The sequence below is a fragment of the Halichoerus grypus genome, chromosome 2, assembly GCF_964656455.1.
Source record: "Halichoerus grypus chromosome 2, mHalGry1.hap1.1, whole genome shotgun sequence".
Lineage (NCBI taxonomy): Eukaryota > Metazoa > Chordata > Mammalia > Carnivora > Phocidae > Halichoerus > Halichoerus grypus.
The window spans coordinates 157,344,357-157,362,681 of NC_135713.1; the positions used below are offsets into that span (position 1 = coordinate 157,344,357).

Here is an 18,325-nt window from a genome sequence, read left to right on the forward strand (position 1 = left end):
AAATAAATAAATAAAAAGGGAGAGAAAGAGAGAGAGAGAAATGAATGAACTCACAGCTGACTGATGCTGAGCTGCTCTTTTGTCTTTTAATGGGATTTCCCATTGAAGGCTAAGGTATCGTACAAAGCTTCCCCACCCATCTGATGCCCCCACTAAAACATGTCAAGCCCATTGGGAGGGGGAAATAAGGAAAGTTCTTTGTGCCTCAGAGGTCATTGTCCAATCACTGAGGCACCCAGTATCCACTAGCCCTGGTCACCCAGTCCTGCAGGTGAGACCTGACCAGAAAGGACAGTTAGATGGCGTGATAAAAACTGACTAGGTCTTTGCATTCTTGGGACAATGTGACTATTGGTATTCTGGACTCTTGCCTTAAATTTAGGTTATTTACTTCTGCCAGATGAAAAGCACGTTTGTCCCAAGTGGCCATCCTTTGTCCTGCAGGATGTTCTCTGTGGTTAACTAGGTCTTGGGTCTCAGTCCACAGAGGAATGAGCTTGCTCGTTAGGTGGCTGCCAGCAGGACTTTGAAAGAAAGCCAGGTCTTCCCAAGCAACCCTCTCTTCTAAATGCCAGGATCACAGAGCATGTGCCCTTGTGTGTGTGTCTATTTCCCAGGGGTGTGGAGTGCCTCTTCCACTCATGTCCACTCCTGGCCTTTATCCCTTATGCCTGGTCCATCTGTCTAACTTCCCCAGACCCAAGGCACCAGAGACCATCTCTCTTTGTTCACCATTGTGTCTCCAGTGTTTACTATAGTTACTATCGTAATTATTAATTAATTATTAATTACACAGTGGGTGAATGAATGAATGAATGAACAAATGAATGAATCTGAGTTTTCCCAGAGGAAGAACCACTAAAACCCAGTGAAAGAGTCTCTAAAGCTCATTGAGATGGAGTAGAATCTTCAGGAGTCCTTGATGAAGAAAGGAGCAGTGACAACGACTAGCCCACTAAGAAAAAGTCATAGTGTCAAAGAATCCGATGAATGCTGTTTAAAGAAAAAGTTGGGATTGCCCATGGGTGATTCTGCACAGGCAACTGTGGCTTAGCTATAAACAGATGGGCTAATTTCCAGAAAACTCCACCATCAGTAAGTTATTGCCAGAGCCAGGTTTTAAATCTCTTTTCTGATCATGAGGGGCACACCCAGACTCCTAAAATGCCCAGTGACTAAGGAGACAGGAGGCTACACAAACTGCCCCAAGAATTGAACAAGATGATGTATGAGGAGGCGTTCCGTAAAGCGTAAATCTCTTTACCCACAGTGTGTTTTTATGATGATGATAAATACTGCTGCTAAGTGTGTTCAGTGGATAATTAGTCCCAGACGATGCCCCATTGGAAAAAAGAAGAAAAAAAAATGTGTGGTCAGAAAGCCAGAATGAAGTCCATTTAAAATATAAGTCAGATCATGCTACGCCCCTGCTCCAAAGCCTCCGGAGGTTCCCATCCCACCCAGAGACGAACTCAAACTCCTTACCAGGGCCCCCAAATCAGATGTGGTCTTCCATCTGGGCCTTGATCATGTCAGTTCTACAGTTAGTTGCCTGTTAGAAAGTCCTTCATGTAAAATCCTAAAATCTTCATGGAGCAATGCTCAACGCCACTAATCATTAAAGAAATGCAAATCCAAACGACAAAGAGATTCCACTTCACACCCAGTAAGACGTCTATTATTGAGGTAAACGGAAAATAACAAACATTCTCCATGACGTGGAGAAATTGGAACCCTTACGCACTGTTGGTAGGAAGGTAAAATGGCACCGCCACTGTGGAAAACAGTATGGCAGTTCCTTGAAAATGAAAAATGGAACTTCTGTACAATCTAACTATCCCATTTCCGGGTAAACATATACCCCAAAGAATTGAAAACAGAGACTCAAACAGATATTTGCACTCCTGTGTTCACTGCAGCATTATTCATAGTAGCCAAGATGTGGAAATCGTCTAAATGTCTGCCAACAAAGGAATGGATAAAGAAAATGTGGTATATACATACAATGGACTATTATCCAACCTTAGAAATTTTGACCCGTGCTACAATCTAGATGAACCTCAAGGTCACTATGCTGAGTGAAGTCAGTCAGTCACCATTCCATTTCTAGGAGGTAACTAGCTTAGTCAAATTCATGGAGGCGGAAAGTAGAAGGGTGGTTACCCTCCTGGGGGTATAGGGGAATGGGGAGTCAGCATTTAAAAGGGACAGAGTTTCAGTTTGGAAAATGAAAGAGGTTCTAGAGATGGATGGTACTGACACTTGCACAATGATGTGAAGGCATTTAATGCTACAGAACTGTACTCTCAAAAAAGGTTAAAATGGGAAATTTTGTGTTATGTATATTTTAATACAATTTAAAAATAGAATAAGGGGCGCCTGGGTGGCTCAGTCGGTTGAGCAGCAGACTCTTGATTTCAGCTCAGGTCATGATCTCAGGGTCGTGGGATCGAGCTGCACATCAGGCCCTGCGCTCAGTGGGGAGTGTGCTTGGGATTCTCTCTCACTTGCCTTCTGCCCCTCCCCCTACTTGCACAGGCACACACACTCTCTCTCTCTCAAATAAATAAATACATCTTAAAAAAGAAAAAAAGGAAGAAAGGAAGGGAGGGAGGAAGGGAGGAAGGGAGGGAGAGAGGGAGGGAGGGAGGCTAGGAAGGAAGGAAGAAAGGAGGACAGAAGGAAGAAAGGAAGGAAAGAAGGAAGGAAAGAGCCCACATGGGTTTCCCCTCACTTCCTTCAGCATTTGAACATCAAACGTCACCCCTCCAAAGTGCCACACCTGACCACACCCTTACAAAGCACCTCCAATCACTCCCTGCCCCCTTTCCTTGCTTTCTTTTTCCTCCTGGGCCTTATCAGTGCCTGATACATTATTATTCAAATCAGTATTTGATTTTGTCCGCAGTGTAAGCACCACAGGCCAAGGCCTTTGTCTGGTCCACTACCATTTCCCCAACAGCTGGGACAGTCTCTGACACGTGGTGGTTCTCACTAAATACCTATAAAACAAATGGATGCAATGCCTTTTTCTAGATGAGGAAACTGGAATTGCAAGAAGTGAAGTAACATACCCATAGTCACTCACACGTGAAATAAACACAAAAGCCAGGCCCGGGACCCAGCACCAAGTCTGCATCTTCTCCCAAAGATACTGTGTTGTTTTTGATGGTGAAATTCGTTCAAATGCCCCACCTTTTCTCGCCTGAGTGAAATCTCCCCTGATTCAAAATCAAATTGCCTGATAGGCAAAAATATATGGGTTCATTCATTCACTCCGTGTGCATGTTCCTGGCACTGTGTTAGGCACCAGAGGGAAACAAAGAGCAGGAAGGTCAGTGCTGCATAGGCCAAGCCCGTGGTGATGAGAACCAGCCTCCCCTTGTGTCCATGGACAGGCCCTGGAGTCCGAGAAACCCTCCGCCAGGTGACAGGAGGAACTGAGGCAAGGAGAAGAAAATGGTGCCACCATGTAGTTTGCTACCAATGAAGCTTAAGGAGCAATGTGGAAGCCAAGAAACGATGGTGACAATATTTTGATGGAGCGTTTTCTGAACAGCTAACTTTCCTTCCCTTTGCCTTGCCCTTCTAGCCCCTCCTCTCCCTTGAAGTGATCTGCCGTGGCGTGGATTTGCACATCAGATGGAAGCAAGTTCCAGTCTCAGCTCTGAGTGACCTTCAGCAAGATACTGTAATCTCTCCGGGACTCAGTTTCCACCTCTATACAGCGGGAATATTATGATGCCTACCTCAGAGGATGATGAGGATTAACAGGAAAAACACATGGAGAGGACAGTACCCGGTACTTGGTACCCAGTAAGCATTTAATAAATGCTGGCTCTGTTATTATCTTGCGCTGCACATGCCGCCCATATATTTTAACATATTCCTTAGCACTTCTGACTATAGAGGGGGTGATTTTTTTTTAACAGAAAAGAGTTCGTAGAAAATAAACTGGAAGTGGACAACCAGTGTAGAGAATTGAAAGAATCTGATAGAAACAACGGATTTGTTCTTTCTGGCAGAATTTAAGGGTTTTGGGAGACAACCGTTGGGATGGTATCCCAGGGCCAGTCATGCCGGCCACACATCTCTTCCCAACTCTGTGTCCAGTAACCTCATGATGGCAGCTTGAAATTGACCAGGAGGGGAGAATTAACACCACAGAAATCAGCAAATACCACAAATCAGGGCTTTTTTTTTTTTTTTTTTTTAACTTTTTCAGGAAAGCTGGTTTATCAGCATCTCTCTGGAACTACAGCACAAGCTCTCCCAAAGTTTTAGAGGTCAGGTTTTCCGACACGATTGACCAGGTTCAACCTGGCTGTTGGACCTTGTGTGGTTGTGATCTGTGTTTACACTCAGGATATTGTAACATGTGGCGTACGCTTGGAACGTACTTACCTCCGGTGATAAAACCACCTCTCTCGGGCTGCCATGGGAGGATGTGAGGGGCACACCTCCCCTTGTCATGGGTGCCCACAGAGAAGGCTTCTCGGAAGAAGCGGTGTCTACATCGAGTCCTAAAGGACAAGGGGTTAGAACGTCAGGAGAGCAGAGAGAGTGTTCCAGGCATAATCAGGAGCCCCTGGAGAGTTCAAACAGGGAGAGGATAGGATCAGAAGTGCCTTCGAAAGCTCACTGGCTGCAGTGTGAGGTGAAGAAAATGTCGGGTAGAGGACCGGCCAAGAGAGGCTGTGGAGAGAGCTGCAGGGAGGAAGCTGTGGGGGGTGGTGGGGGAAGAGCCATGTGAGGGAGGATTGGTGGCCGCCTGACACGGGGTAAGGCACTGAGGGAGGAAAGCAGGGAGGGATCTGAGCAGGTGTTCAGTGTGGACCATGATGACAGCAGGTGGGGTTGAAGGATGGCAGAGAAGAATTGGAAGCAAGGACTGGAAGACATATGTGTACATCTCTGCTCACAGCTGCGTTTTTCACAGTAGGTGGAAACGACCCAAACACACATCAACAGATAAATGGATAAATAAAATACGCTATGGGCAAACAATGGAATATTATTCAGCCGTAAAAAGGAAGGACGTTCTGACACCTGCCCCAACATGGGTGAACCCTGAGGACATTGTGCTGAGTGAAATAAGCCAGTCCCAAGAGGACACATACTGTTTGATTCCACTGATATGAGACGTGTAAAGTAGTTGAATTAATAGAGCCAGAAAGCAGAATGGTGGTTGCCAGAGGCTGGTGGGATGTGGAATGGGAAATTAGTGTTTCACTGGGACAGAGTTCCAGTTTGGGATGATGAAAACATTCTGGAGATGGACGGGAATGGTGGTTATATCACTGTGAGAATACTTAATGTTACTAAACTGCACACAAAAAAATGGTTAAAATGGTCAGTTTTATGTTATATATGTTTTATCACAATGTAAAAAAAAAAATAGAGGGGAGTGAAGGATCCAGCCCAGAGTTCAGGGTTGCGGGCTGTAGAAGAGAGAGGTGTTCCTAATGGACCACAAGCCTCCTGATTACCACTGCCCTGTCCAGTCAGATGCCAGTCATAATGATTCTCTCCAGCAAACGGTCAGCTTGTTTGACTGAACGAACTCCACCGACAGATTGTTTGCTGGTGTTTAGACAAAGCTAATACTACTAGAAATAACAAGAGTGGCCTGGTGCTGAAGTGTCAGATCATGAATCACTGAAGTCAAAGTGTTCTTCAGTCTGTAGCCCAAAACCACCACCCACTGGATTAAAAGGAAGGAACTACTGATAAAAGCAATGATATGGGTGAGTCTTAGAAGCATTATGCTCTCTGAAAGAAGTCACTCACCTAGAGTGCTTACACCAGGATCCAATTCATATGAAGCCCTGGAAATGGGTAAAAGCTCATCTATGGTGAAAAGAAAAAAAAAAATTAGAACAGCAGTTGTCAGGAACCGGGGGATGGAGGGGGGCGTGCTAGCTGGGAAGGGCCATGGGGAAACTTCCAGATATAATATCTTTCAGGGCTTTATTTCCTGATAAGGGTTTGAGCTATATAATTATATTTTTTAAAACTTGCCAAACTGTATACTAGATCTTCACTTCTCTGTGTATAAATTCGACCCCCTCAAAAGGACTATCAACAAATACTGAACTCTAGTGAATGTTTGATCTGCATGCTGAAGTATTAGGGGTGAACTATACTGATGTCTGCAACTCACTTTGAAAGGAATTTAAAAAGAAGATGAATCAGTGCGTATGGACAGACCCGGGAGGAGACCAAAAGTACAACACATTGGCAATTATAGAATCTAAGTGGTGGGTACATGGGTGTTTACAGTTCTTTCCATTTTTCTATATATGTTTAAATACTTGCATACAAAATGTTGAAGGGAGCAAAATTATTGTTTAAAAAAAATGTTTTTTTTAAATCACTCAATTCTTAGCATGTTGCACAACCAGACAGATTATTAGAACTGTATGACCATTGGGTAGCACCTAGAATAGTGGTTCTTTTTTTTTCTTAAAGATTTTATTTGATTCGACTTTTTTAGATTTTATTTATTTATTTACCAGAGAGAGAGCGAGAGTGAGAGTACAAGCAGGGGGAGCAGCAGGCAGAGGGAGAAGCAGGCTCCCTGCTAAGCAGGGAACCCGATGTGGGGCTCGATCCCAGGACCCCGGGATCATGACCTGAGCCGAAGGCAGACGCTTAACCAACTGAGCCATCCAGGTGCCCCATATTTTATTTATTTATTTATTTATTTATTTATTTATTTATTGAGAGAGAGAGAGAGAGAGAGTGGGGGAGGGACAGAGAGGAAGAGGATCTCAAGCAGACTCTGTGCTGAGCATGGAGCCCAACTCAGGGCTCGATCCCACCACCCTGACATCATGACCTGAGCCGAAACCAGGAGTCAGATGCTTAACCGACTGAGCCACCCAGGCGCCCCAAGAAGAGTGGCTCTTAAGCCGAGCTCCCTAGAAGTGTTTCAGGGACTTCCTCTCCTTTGGGAATGATAGCTCTTCTTTAATATGTTTTATATGTTGGGGGTTCTGTGTAAGATTTTTGTTTGAAAAAAAACATTTTCGCTATTTAAAAAATGTCGATGCTTATCAATACTATGTCATCCACGTTTGGGACTGGCTTTTGCTGTGCAAGATTGCCCCTTACATTGCTATACCTGGGCATCCTTGGTCTTCAGGCACTAAACGTCAGTAACACCCCACCCCATCATTGTAACAATTGTAAATGCCCCCCGGACGTTCCCGTCTTGGCCCTCACCCCATTGACTCCCACATCCCTTTGCAGTTAGTGCCAAATCTAAGAAACCAAGGTCAACGGGTCTGCCCTTAAGTGGAGACTGTTTTCCCACAATGGCACCTTGCCTGCAAGGCTTCTCCAGTGTTAACAATGTTATAAAGGAACACGGAGAGGCTGGTTTCTACCTTCCACACACAATTCTTCGAAAGAAACGATCATCCTCCCCTCTTCGCAGGCCGGACCTGGTGCTCTCTCCCTATAAACGGATGTCTTCAGACGCTTCCTGGATGCTCTCACATCTTGGCTTCAGAAAGAGCACGGCTGCCATGATCATGCCGGTGTTCATACATCTGGTCTACTTGACAATTCTGCTTACCGTTATAAATGATTAAATTTGCTTTCAGGCATCTGAAAATAAAAATGAAGAAAGACCATGGTGCTTAAAAATCCATGATGAAACCGAAGCAGTGTGCCAAATGATCAAGACCTCCATCGGGGAGGTTGCCTCTGAAAAGGACAGTGGTCAGGTGGCACCCCCACACCCCCAGACAAACCCCTTTCCCATTGTTTTCTTAAATGAATGTGCACATGGGAAACGAGCAAGGAGCAAGCTGGAACAGATGTCTAATATCATTAAAGCTGGCTCCAAAAGAATCCAGATCTCAGTTTGGTATATTAATGCTCTATTTATCTTTAAGCACAGATGGATATTTTTATTAGTATTACTTTGTTTATCTGGTTTCAAGAAAGGTTAGTCTAGGGGGCAGATGCCTCTGTTATGAGAGCACATTCCTGCCGGGGGAGTGAGAAGAGAGGAGTAAGCTTTTCAGTAGAACTTTAATTAGAAAAGCCGAAGTTATAAATGTTGGCAGCTCTCGCCTGATCTAACGAGGCCAGTTGCAACAACAAACAGAAAGACAAATAGGACATTGGCAAGCCTATGCTTTCCCACCTCTCCTCCTCACCAGCTGAAGAGAAAAACAACACACCACCACCTCGTTCCCAAATGTAAAACAGACCATGACTGAATCCAAATTCTCAGAAAACGGATGTTTTCATAAGCAGCTGGTTATCACCGAAGATAACCAAGAGCAATAGGTCTGTTATTTAAGGTCCCAGTTGTGAACACATGGACCTTCCAGAAGTTTTGGGGTGCAGCAATTTCTATTATGGATTTCATGGCTTTTATTAGAGGACAGCCTGTAATCCAGGGGGCGGAATGCACAATTATAAGTGTCTCTGCACAATTATTACCTCTAGTTTGTTTTTCACTAGAATCGATTTCTTATTAGACTCTCCTTTTAGGGGATTTATATGGGATTATGGATCCACATGCCCAGGAAATTTCTTACCCGATTGGATTAAGAGAGTTCATTTGCCTGATGGTTCTCCAGAGAACTGTTACAACGTGCTGGGTTTTGTCACTAATAGCATAATTCCTTACTACTCATCTTTTTTTTTTTTTTCATTCCTTTTTCTACCATACTCTCTATATAGCCCCTTGTGCAGGTATATAAGAGGAAAAGAGCAGCGGTTTTAAATCCCAAAGTCTGGGTCTAAGAGTCAGTTCTGCCCGGTAGCATGTGAACACGGACATACCACTTACTGCTTTCTGCCATAATTTTCTTGCCTCTAAAATGGAAATCATTGTCTCCTAGGCACCTTACAAAGTAGTCTGGAAGATGTGAATCCATCATGATCCCACCAAAAAAAACAAAAAAACCCACACTGCCTCTTGCACGTCATGCTCTCTCTTACCAATGGCTCATGCTTAGCTTTTCTTAGATTCCTCTCTTCCCTCACCCCCTGTGTCTACCCCCTCTCTCAGACCCATCATGTCCTTATTTCAACTTGTCCTGCTCCATTCTCAGTACCCACATCGGCTGCTACTGCCACTGATCCATCTGCCCCGATGTCTCCTATTCCCCTGACATTCACTGATCCAGGTGAGCCTACCTGATCCAGAAACACACTTGTCTGTTCCATGGCTTTTCATGGCCCCGGTTGGTATATTATCTCAGTTTGGTATATTTTGCTGCGTATAAAACAAGACACAGATGACTCAGCCTGCTGGTCAAGGATCTCCTGGATGCAATCTGACCCCCACTTCCCACCTTCATCTCCCCAAAAGTGTACGCCTTCCAACAGTGTACGCCTGGCCATTCTCTTGCGTAATGCCGGGAACATCCACCTCTTGTTCCTGCTGCCCCCTCTTCCTGGAACACCTTTTACATTCACTTCCTCTACGTGTTCGTATCTCTCAAGGCTCGGTTCACATTCAACCTCCACGAGGCCGTTCTTGTTGAGACTCTGCGGAGATCGCGCTCCTCTTTACCCCATTCTCTGTACCTCCTCATCTCTACCTCTCTGGGGTGCTTATTTGTACTTCTCCCTACCATTTGATTATTTGCTACATGCCTGTTAGGATAAAAAAGTCCTTGAGGGCAAGCCCTGTGTCTGACTGGCCTTCCGGAAAGCTCCACAACACCGAGCACCGAGCAGACTCTCTCTAAGTACACCTTTGAATCAAGAGTCCTATGTGGAGCCTGAGCAACTGCTGGGAGACCCGCATGTCGGGACACGTCTGGCTTTCCCTGTGCCAAGGTGCATAAAGCCTGCAGGAGCCCTCTGGGACATAGCCCATCCTGAGGCAGAAGAGGTGAGCAGAAAAGCTTGGCCCCCTCACAAAGCCTTTAGTCATGGCAGTAGGGGCTTGGTTTTCGAGTAGAGCATAATGTCTGCCTTTCAGCTTTGTCTCCTTTCCCAAGGCCTGTTTGCTAAAAAAAAAAAAAAAAAAAAAAAATCTAGAAGGCATTGGAACACAAATAGCACAATTTAAAAGTCTCTGTTAAAACACTGGAAATGGAGAGGAAGCATCCCCCAGACTCCACAGAACGAGAAATGCCTTTGGCATCAAAGGGCTCCAGAGGACGTGGGGCTGTTGTTTTGGTGCCTTAAAAACACAGCTCATCGCAACCCAATGGGGCCAGCAGAAAAGCCAAAAAAAAAAAAAAAAATCATAATAATAATAACGTAGATGATGCACAAGAACTAAGCATTTATTCGTGAACACATGTAAGGTACCACTAAAGACCCCCAAGAGTCATCTGTGGAGAGCGGAGAATTGCAGAGGCTAAAGATCCTGGCATTCACAGGTGGGGCCGAGGGCAAGGGAAGTGCGGATAACCTAAGGCAGGGATGAGGACATAAGAGGACAAGGTGACGTGTACAAAAGAATTGTTTGAAGCACGGACAGATCACAGGTTTGGGTTGTTATGATTCATTGGGTCTGCAGGTGTCTCTTGGTTATACGAACAGGGTCTCACAATCTTGAGTCTTGTCACTCTAGAATTAACCTGTCTCCCGAGACCTCGAGCCCCTCTTCCAATAGATTGTTTTCATCTTTCTCCCCTCTAGGTGTTACATCTATTTGCATCATCCCTCGGAGGCTGCTTCAAATAAATCCACTGAGCCATGGGAACTCATGTCACCAGTCACAAGAACCTTTTGTTTGTCATTGCAAATATTGGCTATCAGATAGGAACAATGAAGGGGGGGAGGGGCACCCATGATGTATGTCCCTGGAGTTTGGGAACTGGCTGAACTGAGCAGGCAGAGGAAGGAAACTGGAAAGATAGACTATCCTGCTTAACTGCTCCTCATTTCTCATGCCTGATGATTATTAATTACATTTGTGCATTGATACAATTTGCTAGTTTTCTGAGGAGGCGAATCGCGCTTAGTCATCTTGGCACTTTTAAATGTAAATGAAAAATCACCCAGTGCTCCCAGCCAGAAGCGAGAAAGATAAATAACACCAGGAAGCTGGTCGTTGCCCGTCTGTCATAAAATTTCATTAGTTTGGACAACCTGTACAACATAAGCAATGAATGAATGCTAACTATACTTCCTTGTCTGTCCGCTCCGATAAGTCACCGGTGCTGGACGGGGCCGGAGAGGTGCCACCTGCTAGGATGTCTCGATGAAGGGCACACAAGCCTCCAGGGGCCCCAGGAGGACCCCACGGCACCCTCCCTCGATAGCGGGCTCCGAGCCTCTCTGTCCACGTGGAACGGATCTCTTGTTGGACTCGTTCATTAACTAACACTCCTTGAGGCTTCTACGTGCCAGGCACAGCTCTGAGTGCAGGCAATGTTAAGTGCATCCACCAAGTCGGACGGTGAGAGGTGCCAGGAAGAAAACACATGAGCGAAAGCAGAGATGATTTTGCATGAGGGGTGGCCGCAAGTTGTCTCATTGATCACGGAGCCACGTGGGCATTCAGGTCCCAAAGATGGTGACAGCCCAGGAATCCTGAGACTCTTGGCGTGATTGACATAAAGATAAAGGCGCTTCTGCTCACTCCCCGCCCTTCCTGAACAATTCAGCCTTAAAGCCGTTGTGTGGGACAGAACAGGGGTCAGCATCTCTGCAGGGAGGGAAGGGAAACACAGTGGCCCAAGGGTATCAGAGTCCCAGCAGGGTGACGAGGGTGTCCCTGCAAAGTGATGGCCTGGCCTGGGGTGTCTGAGCCTGATGGTGGGTGTTAGGGACCCATCAGGATGTGGAGGACTTATATGCATGCGTGGGGACTCAGGGTCAAAGCTGGGAGTAGGGGGTCCCCATTGGGGGCAGCCAGGCATGGGGAATCACCCCAGCAGGGTGAGGAGAGCACCTGTTCATAGGGCAGCTTAGCATGGGAAGTCAGCCCCAACAGGCAAGGAGAGAACCATCACAAAGGGGAGTCAGAGTTCAAGCAGGGTGAGGTGGGCATCCCCAGGCAGACTCGGGGGGAGGGGGAAATGGTCACATTCAAAAGCATTGATCAAATGAGTAAATAAAGGAAGGAAACGAGGCCTCGGTTCTCACTGTCAGAGAAAGGATGTGGATGTACACATATGGGGAAAGAGAGAAAGCTAGAATAAACCCCATGCTGTTGGATCGGAATTGGAGGGATCAGAGTAAACACGTTGTTTTCAATTTATAGACATAGACGTCGGAATAAATACAGATGAATATATACATTCCCTTGCTGTGCCACTGAAAGCTTGGGAGAAAGAACACCCAATAAATGCAATTTTCTTTCTCGTGGGGTGGTGCAGATGGTAACATAAAAACTTAGAGATTTACCCACCATAAAGGGAGAAGCTGCCTGGGAGTAAAACAGAGGAGAAGGAAAGTAAAGAGACGGGATCCTGATGGCATTATTTGAAGCCCTGGATCCAGCCATGCCTGAAGCTTTCTCTTATAATCAAACGGTCTTTCTTTCTTTCTTTTTCGCTCTTTCTTTCTCTCTTTTTCGTTCTGCAGGGTTTGTTGAATTGTTGGCACTTGGAGTGGAAAGAATTTTGATTATTAATACTCTCAAAAAATTCCTGATGATTGGTCTTAATTGAATCACAACCTCAGATATTTCAGGCACCCTACTTTTTAAAGGCATTTGCGGGGCGTCTGGGTGGCTCAGTCGGTGAAGGGTCTGCCTTTGGATCAGGCCATGATCCTGGGGTCCTGGGATCGAGTCCAGTGTCAGGCTCCCTGCTCAGCGGGGGGTCTGCTTCTTCCTCTGCCTCTGCCCCTGCTCGCTTGCTGTCTCTCTCTCGCTCACTCTCTCTCTCTCAAATAAATAAATAAAATCTAAAAAAAAAAAAAAGGCATTTGCATATCCATGTAGTCATTTATTTAACAAGTGTTTATTGGGTGTCTACTACATGCCAGACAGTATTCTGGGTTCTTGGGTACACCAGTGACAGAAAACTGACAAGAATCCCTGACCTGTGGAACTGACATTCTAGTGGCACAAGACAGACAATAGACAACAGACAATAACAAAATAAATAGAAAGGTATAAATGCTATGGTGTTGGGGGTAGGGAAAAAGAAAAAGCAGAACATGGTAAGGGGGAGACAGACATTCCAACATAGGAAGTGGGACTTGCAATTTTATTTGATTTTTTTAGAAGATTTTATTCATTTATTTATTTGAGAGAGCGAGAGCACAAGCAGGGGTGTGGCAGGCAGAGGCAGAGGGAGAAGAAGACTCCCCGCTGAGAAGGGAGCCCGATGCGGGGCTCGATCCCAGGACCCTGGGATCATGACCTGAGCCCAAGGCAGATGCTTAACCAACTGAGCCACCCAAGTGCCCTGGGACTTGCAATTTTAAATAGAATAGTCAGAGTAGAGAACACAGTGAGAAGGTTCCATCTGAGCAGAGTCTGGAAAATGAAGGGGTTAGACTAGATTGGGGAGAAAAGCATTCCAGTTGGAGGGGACTGCCAGGGCAAAGGTCCTGGGGCAGAAGCATGTCTGGTGAGTTCGAGGAACAGAGATAAGTCACTGTGGCCAGAGCAGAATTGGGAGAGAGCTGGGAGTGATTGGTGGCCTAAGGGGAAACAATGGGGGATTAGGTAAGACCTTAAAGGCATTTTAAGCTGTCAGCTTCGACTCTGAATGAAAGGAGTCACCATCATATCATTTTAAGCAGAAAATTGCATGGTCTTAGGTGTCAAAAGTATCACTGTGGCTGTTATGCTAAGAATGAACTAAGGGGTTTAGGGTGAGGACGGTAAGAGCAGAGAGATCAGGTAGGAGGAACTGAAGTGAGAGATGCTGGTGGCTTGGGCCAAAGTAATTCCAGGAGGGAGTCAAAAATAAATCCAGGGTTTTGTGCCTGAGCAGCTATAATGATGAACTAAATAGGAAATGCCACAGGAGGGGAGATTTACGGGGAGAAAGAGCAGGAGATCAGTTCTGGACAAGCTGAGTTTGAAATGTCTATTAGACATCCAAGTGCAGATGTTGAGTGGCCGTTATATATAAGAATTTAGAGTTCTGAAGATGAATTAGGACAATTTTTAACTTCTGCAAACTTTTACAAAATTAGCTTCTATTTAACAGTGCATTGGAGGATCCGTTTCTAAGTGCAATATCGTAAAGATCAGGCCAAAAAATCGTAAAACCTTAACCTATAATTTCCAGTGCTGTCTCCACTGCACTTTTCTCTAGGCCAGTGGCTCTGAGTGTGGTCTAGTCACCCCTGGGGCAACCCTAGGACCCTTTCGTGGTATCTGGGAGATGAAAGTTATTTTTGTAATAATAGTAAGGGATTTAATCAATTGTGACTGCTTAAGCAAACCTCTGTAAAAACCTCTGAACTACAAGGTTTGGAGAACTTTGGGTTGGTGGGCCCATGGAACCGTCAGGAAGGTGGGGTGCTCAGAGAGGGCCCCGGGAGCTCTGTGTGTCTCCTCCTCCTTCCCCTGGACGTCTCTTCCATTTGCTTGTTCATTTGTATCCTTTATAATAAATCAATAGACCCAAGCAGAATGTTTCCCTGAGTTCTGTGAGCCATTCTACCAAATTATGGAAACTGAGGAGGGGGTCATGGGAACCTATTTAGAGCCACTCGAAGAACAGGAGGCCCGTGGTTTGCGATTGGCGTCTGAAGCACCAAACTGACAGACAGACTGATCTGTGTCTCTGCAGGTCAGAGATGTGGTCCACTAAGTTGATGAGATCATCATTTGGAGCTCCATGGGTAGGCACTCGAGGCCCAGGAATTGGGTCCTCTTAATCCACCCGAGGCCTGTCACCAAGAGAGCCTTCTTCGCTATCCGATTATTTGTGGTAAGATAATCTGGACCTCCCACATTCACCCCAAACATTTTCCCACACCAGTGTGGGCTTGTTGCCATAAAAACATTGTTTTGCTTCCTATCCAGAACTTTCCACCTATACAGTGATCATTTTTGTAAATTGCCAAGCTTATCCAACACACACACATACACACACACACAGAGGCTGGATATAGAAGAGATCCAAATATAAAATCAAAGAATTTAAGAAAAATGGAAATGCTAAATTTGAATTTGGAATGCCAAGATGAACCCTATCAAGTAACACAATATCTATAAATTGGTCTCTGCCCCTGGCTCTTGGCATAGAGCTCCTAAAACCCTTATAATTTTCTGAGTGATAGGAGTGTCTTTTGTTCCAATGAGGGGACTCTTGGGGGCTCTGGAATGGCTTCAGGATGGAACTGGGTGCCAGAAAGACCAGGCCAGGATGAGATGCTTGGAACTATCAGCCCCATCTCCTGTCCCCTGGTAAGGGGAGAAAGGCTGGAGATGGAGTTAATGATCCATGATGGCTGCACGATGAACCTTCCAGAAAAATCCTGAAAGTACCGGTTCTGGAACCGGTCGGTGAACACATCTACACCCGGGGAGGGTGGCGCACCCTAACTCCATGAGGATAAGAAATCCTTCACTTGGAATACTTCTGGATCTTGCCCTGTATATCCCTTCATCCGGCTCTTCGTTCATAGCCTTTATTATATCCTTTATTTAAAAAAAAAAAAAAGTAAACATATTTCCCTGAGTTCTGTGAGCCATCCTAGCAAAATATCAAATACAAGGAGGGGGTTGTGGGAAGTCCTATTTATAGCTGGTTAGTCAGAGGTACGGGTGGTGACTGGTGACTTGGGATTGCTGTCTGAAGTGAGGGGCAGTCCTGTGGAACTGAGCCCTTAACTTGTGGGATCTAATGCTGATCCCAAGTAGACAGTGTCTGCATTGAAGCGAATTATAGGACACCAGGTAGCTCTGCAGAGAACTGCTTGATGGGTGGGTCTTCCAAAAGCACTGTGAGTAGGTGAGAAATGGAGAAATAAAGAGTGTGTTCTTCCCAAACTACCCATACAAGGTATATGTGTGTATTTCCCCCAATTGTGTCCCCCAAGAACTTGGAACACTGGCGCCTGACGAACAAAGTATGTGCAGTGCCCAGGTCTTGATTTCTAAAGCCCGCTATTCACTAACAGAAAGCAGCGTTCCTTAGAGAACTGGTCAGAGCAGTTTAGCCCCCAAGGTGAGCCTATGAAATCTCACCAGGTCAGAAAGCGGAGGGTTCTTGTTGATGGGATCCTGCGAAAAGGTCATGGGAACTGCTTGAAGAAGCTCCCACTGGCCATATTTAGGATGATTTGAGCATCAAAAGGAATGATTGCACGCGAGTAAATAAAAACCCACGATGCAATACTGATAATAACAGAGAAGAAAAACAAAAATTATGTTTGCCTCAGAAAATAAAAATATGATGAACAACCACCCCAAAAAATGAATTTTGCAAAAATCTGGATGGTGGGAAAGGAGGTGGGAGTTGAAGAGTGGTTAGCACAATTCACTCTATTTACATTTTTTATGGAAGTTTCTATGCGTATCTTCTTTTTTTTTTATAAACAAGTAAAAAACAAGGGCACCTGGGTGGTTCAGTTGGTTGAGCATCTGACTTCGGCTCAGGTCATGTCCTCAGGGTTACTGGGATCAGCCTAGGGTCGGGGCTCCATGCTCAATGGGGAGCCTGCTTGTCCCTCTCCTTCTGCCCCCCCCCCACTCATGCTCTCTCTCCCAAATAAATAAAATCTTTAAATAAATAAATAAACAAGCAAAAAACAAAAAAGTAATGACTTAAATCTGCCCCAAAATGAACAATCCATCCAGAAAAGGCTAGAGAAATGAAAAATCAAAATCAGTTACCTATGGTTAGCAAAATTAGAAATAATTTTAAATCCTCTTTCTTTTGCTTTTTCCCCCTAATTTTCTACAATAAACATTACTGTACTACACATGAAGAAAACCAAGCTAAATGTTACCTACTAACACTTAGAATGCACACAATCCTTGCAGAGCCTACCAAGTAGCACAAGGTAGTATCTATGACTCTTTTATGATTTAATTATATGTACTTCTATTTTTCTCTTATGTCTATCTTTCCTCTCTTCTTTCTTTTATTTTCAAAGAGATATTGTAGAGTCAAAAATGTAATTACCGATGGCTAGATTGGGCACAACTCAAAGATCAATGCACTTAGACTAGTTTATACAGGTCTGGGTTTCATCTCCAAAACAATATTCAAGAAGAAGACATGAAAATGTATGAGATTGGGCAGCAAAATAATGAGACAAATTTTTTCAATACCAAAATATATCTGGAACTCCTCTTGAGTTCTTCAGAGTTGAAGTCACCTTTCTTAAGGAGACTCAATAATGTAAATCTTTCACTTTTGAGGATGAATTTCATTTCTGGAAACAACCAAAAGTCATCCAGAGCCAATTCTGATGAATAAAGTGGTTCATCAAGCAGGAAACTATTTTGGGGTTAAAAATGAGGTGCAACTGTAGAGTGATGAAACAGAAAACATAAACTATCTCAGAAGCAATCCCAAAGTGGAATTCTTTAAGCATTTTGAGACACTTTGGCGGGGGGGGGAGGGAGTAGAGCCTCCCCAAGTGAGTTCTTTGAAAGAATACTCATTTATCATCATTATTTATTATCTGTTTCTCTCACCAAAGGAGGATAGAACAGCCTCAGACCCCATGTAGCTTGAGCTCATCACTAATCTCCCTTAAGGGGAGCCCCTCACTTGGCACAACTATGTGCCCTCTCCCACTATGGAAAATGGTCTGAAATCCTCTCCTCTCCTCACAGAACTGAGTTCAATCATCTGTCATGGTCAACTCCTGTACATTTCATTCCAGTTTTGGAGTAGGCATCTTGACATCTCCAGGCAGAATCATTAGATAATTATTCCACACTGTCCATTCTCTTGGATCCCTGTCTTAGCAACTAAGAGTTGCACGTTCTGGAGGTGCAATGCTCTCTTCTTGTAAGAAGTCTCTGGTTTGGGTTAATCTCCACCTCAGATGAATTTTTGCTCCTGGGGCCATCTTCTGCCTAGAGTCTTCTCTCTGTGGAGCTGGAATGTGGAGCTGCACCATGCATATCAGAAAGTACCTCTTCCCAGCTTCTGACCCAGCATTTTTTTTCTGTATTAGAAATGCAGGCCACCGACATCTCAGGAGATGGGAGGGGGCTTGCAGGGGACCCCACAGGACCAGGACCAGTCTCCCAGAGTGTGACGAGAAGGTAAACTAGGGTCCTGTAGTGTGGCTGAGCTGGACAGGTTAAGATCGAACTAGGTTCTGAGTCTCCCATCACCTTCATTCAGTAAACTTCTCAAAGCAAAATGTCATGAAAACAGATAAATTCCAGCCTGAAAATCCAGTCAAGCTTTAAAAAAAAAAAAATGAGTTGCAAAAAATAAAAAGAGTGGGTGAGGAGTAT

The 18,325-nt window shown here is 44.9% G+C and overlaps 1 long non-coding RNA gene across 3 annotated transcripts in view; it reads right to left on the minus strand.

Moving 5' to 3' along the window:
* LOC118537385 (uncharacterized) overlaps positions 1-18,325 on the minus strand; it is a 69,854-nt gene that overhangs the window by 4,340 nt on the left and 47,189 nt on the right. For 2 of the 3 annotated variants that reach the window (XR_004918112.2, XR_013446015.1), the window contains 4 exons: positions 9,163-9,241; positions 7,392-7,614; positions 5,791-5,850; positions 4,405-4,523 (listed from right to left, as the gene is read on the minus strand). This is a non-coding gene — a long non-coding RNA (uncharacterized LOC118537385). The remainder of the gene's footprint in view (positions 1-4,404; positions 4,524-5,790; positions 5,851-7,391; positions 7,615-9,162; positions 9,242-18,325) is intronic. The other variant, XR_013446016.1, reaches the window with a different exon arrangement.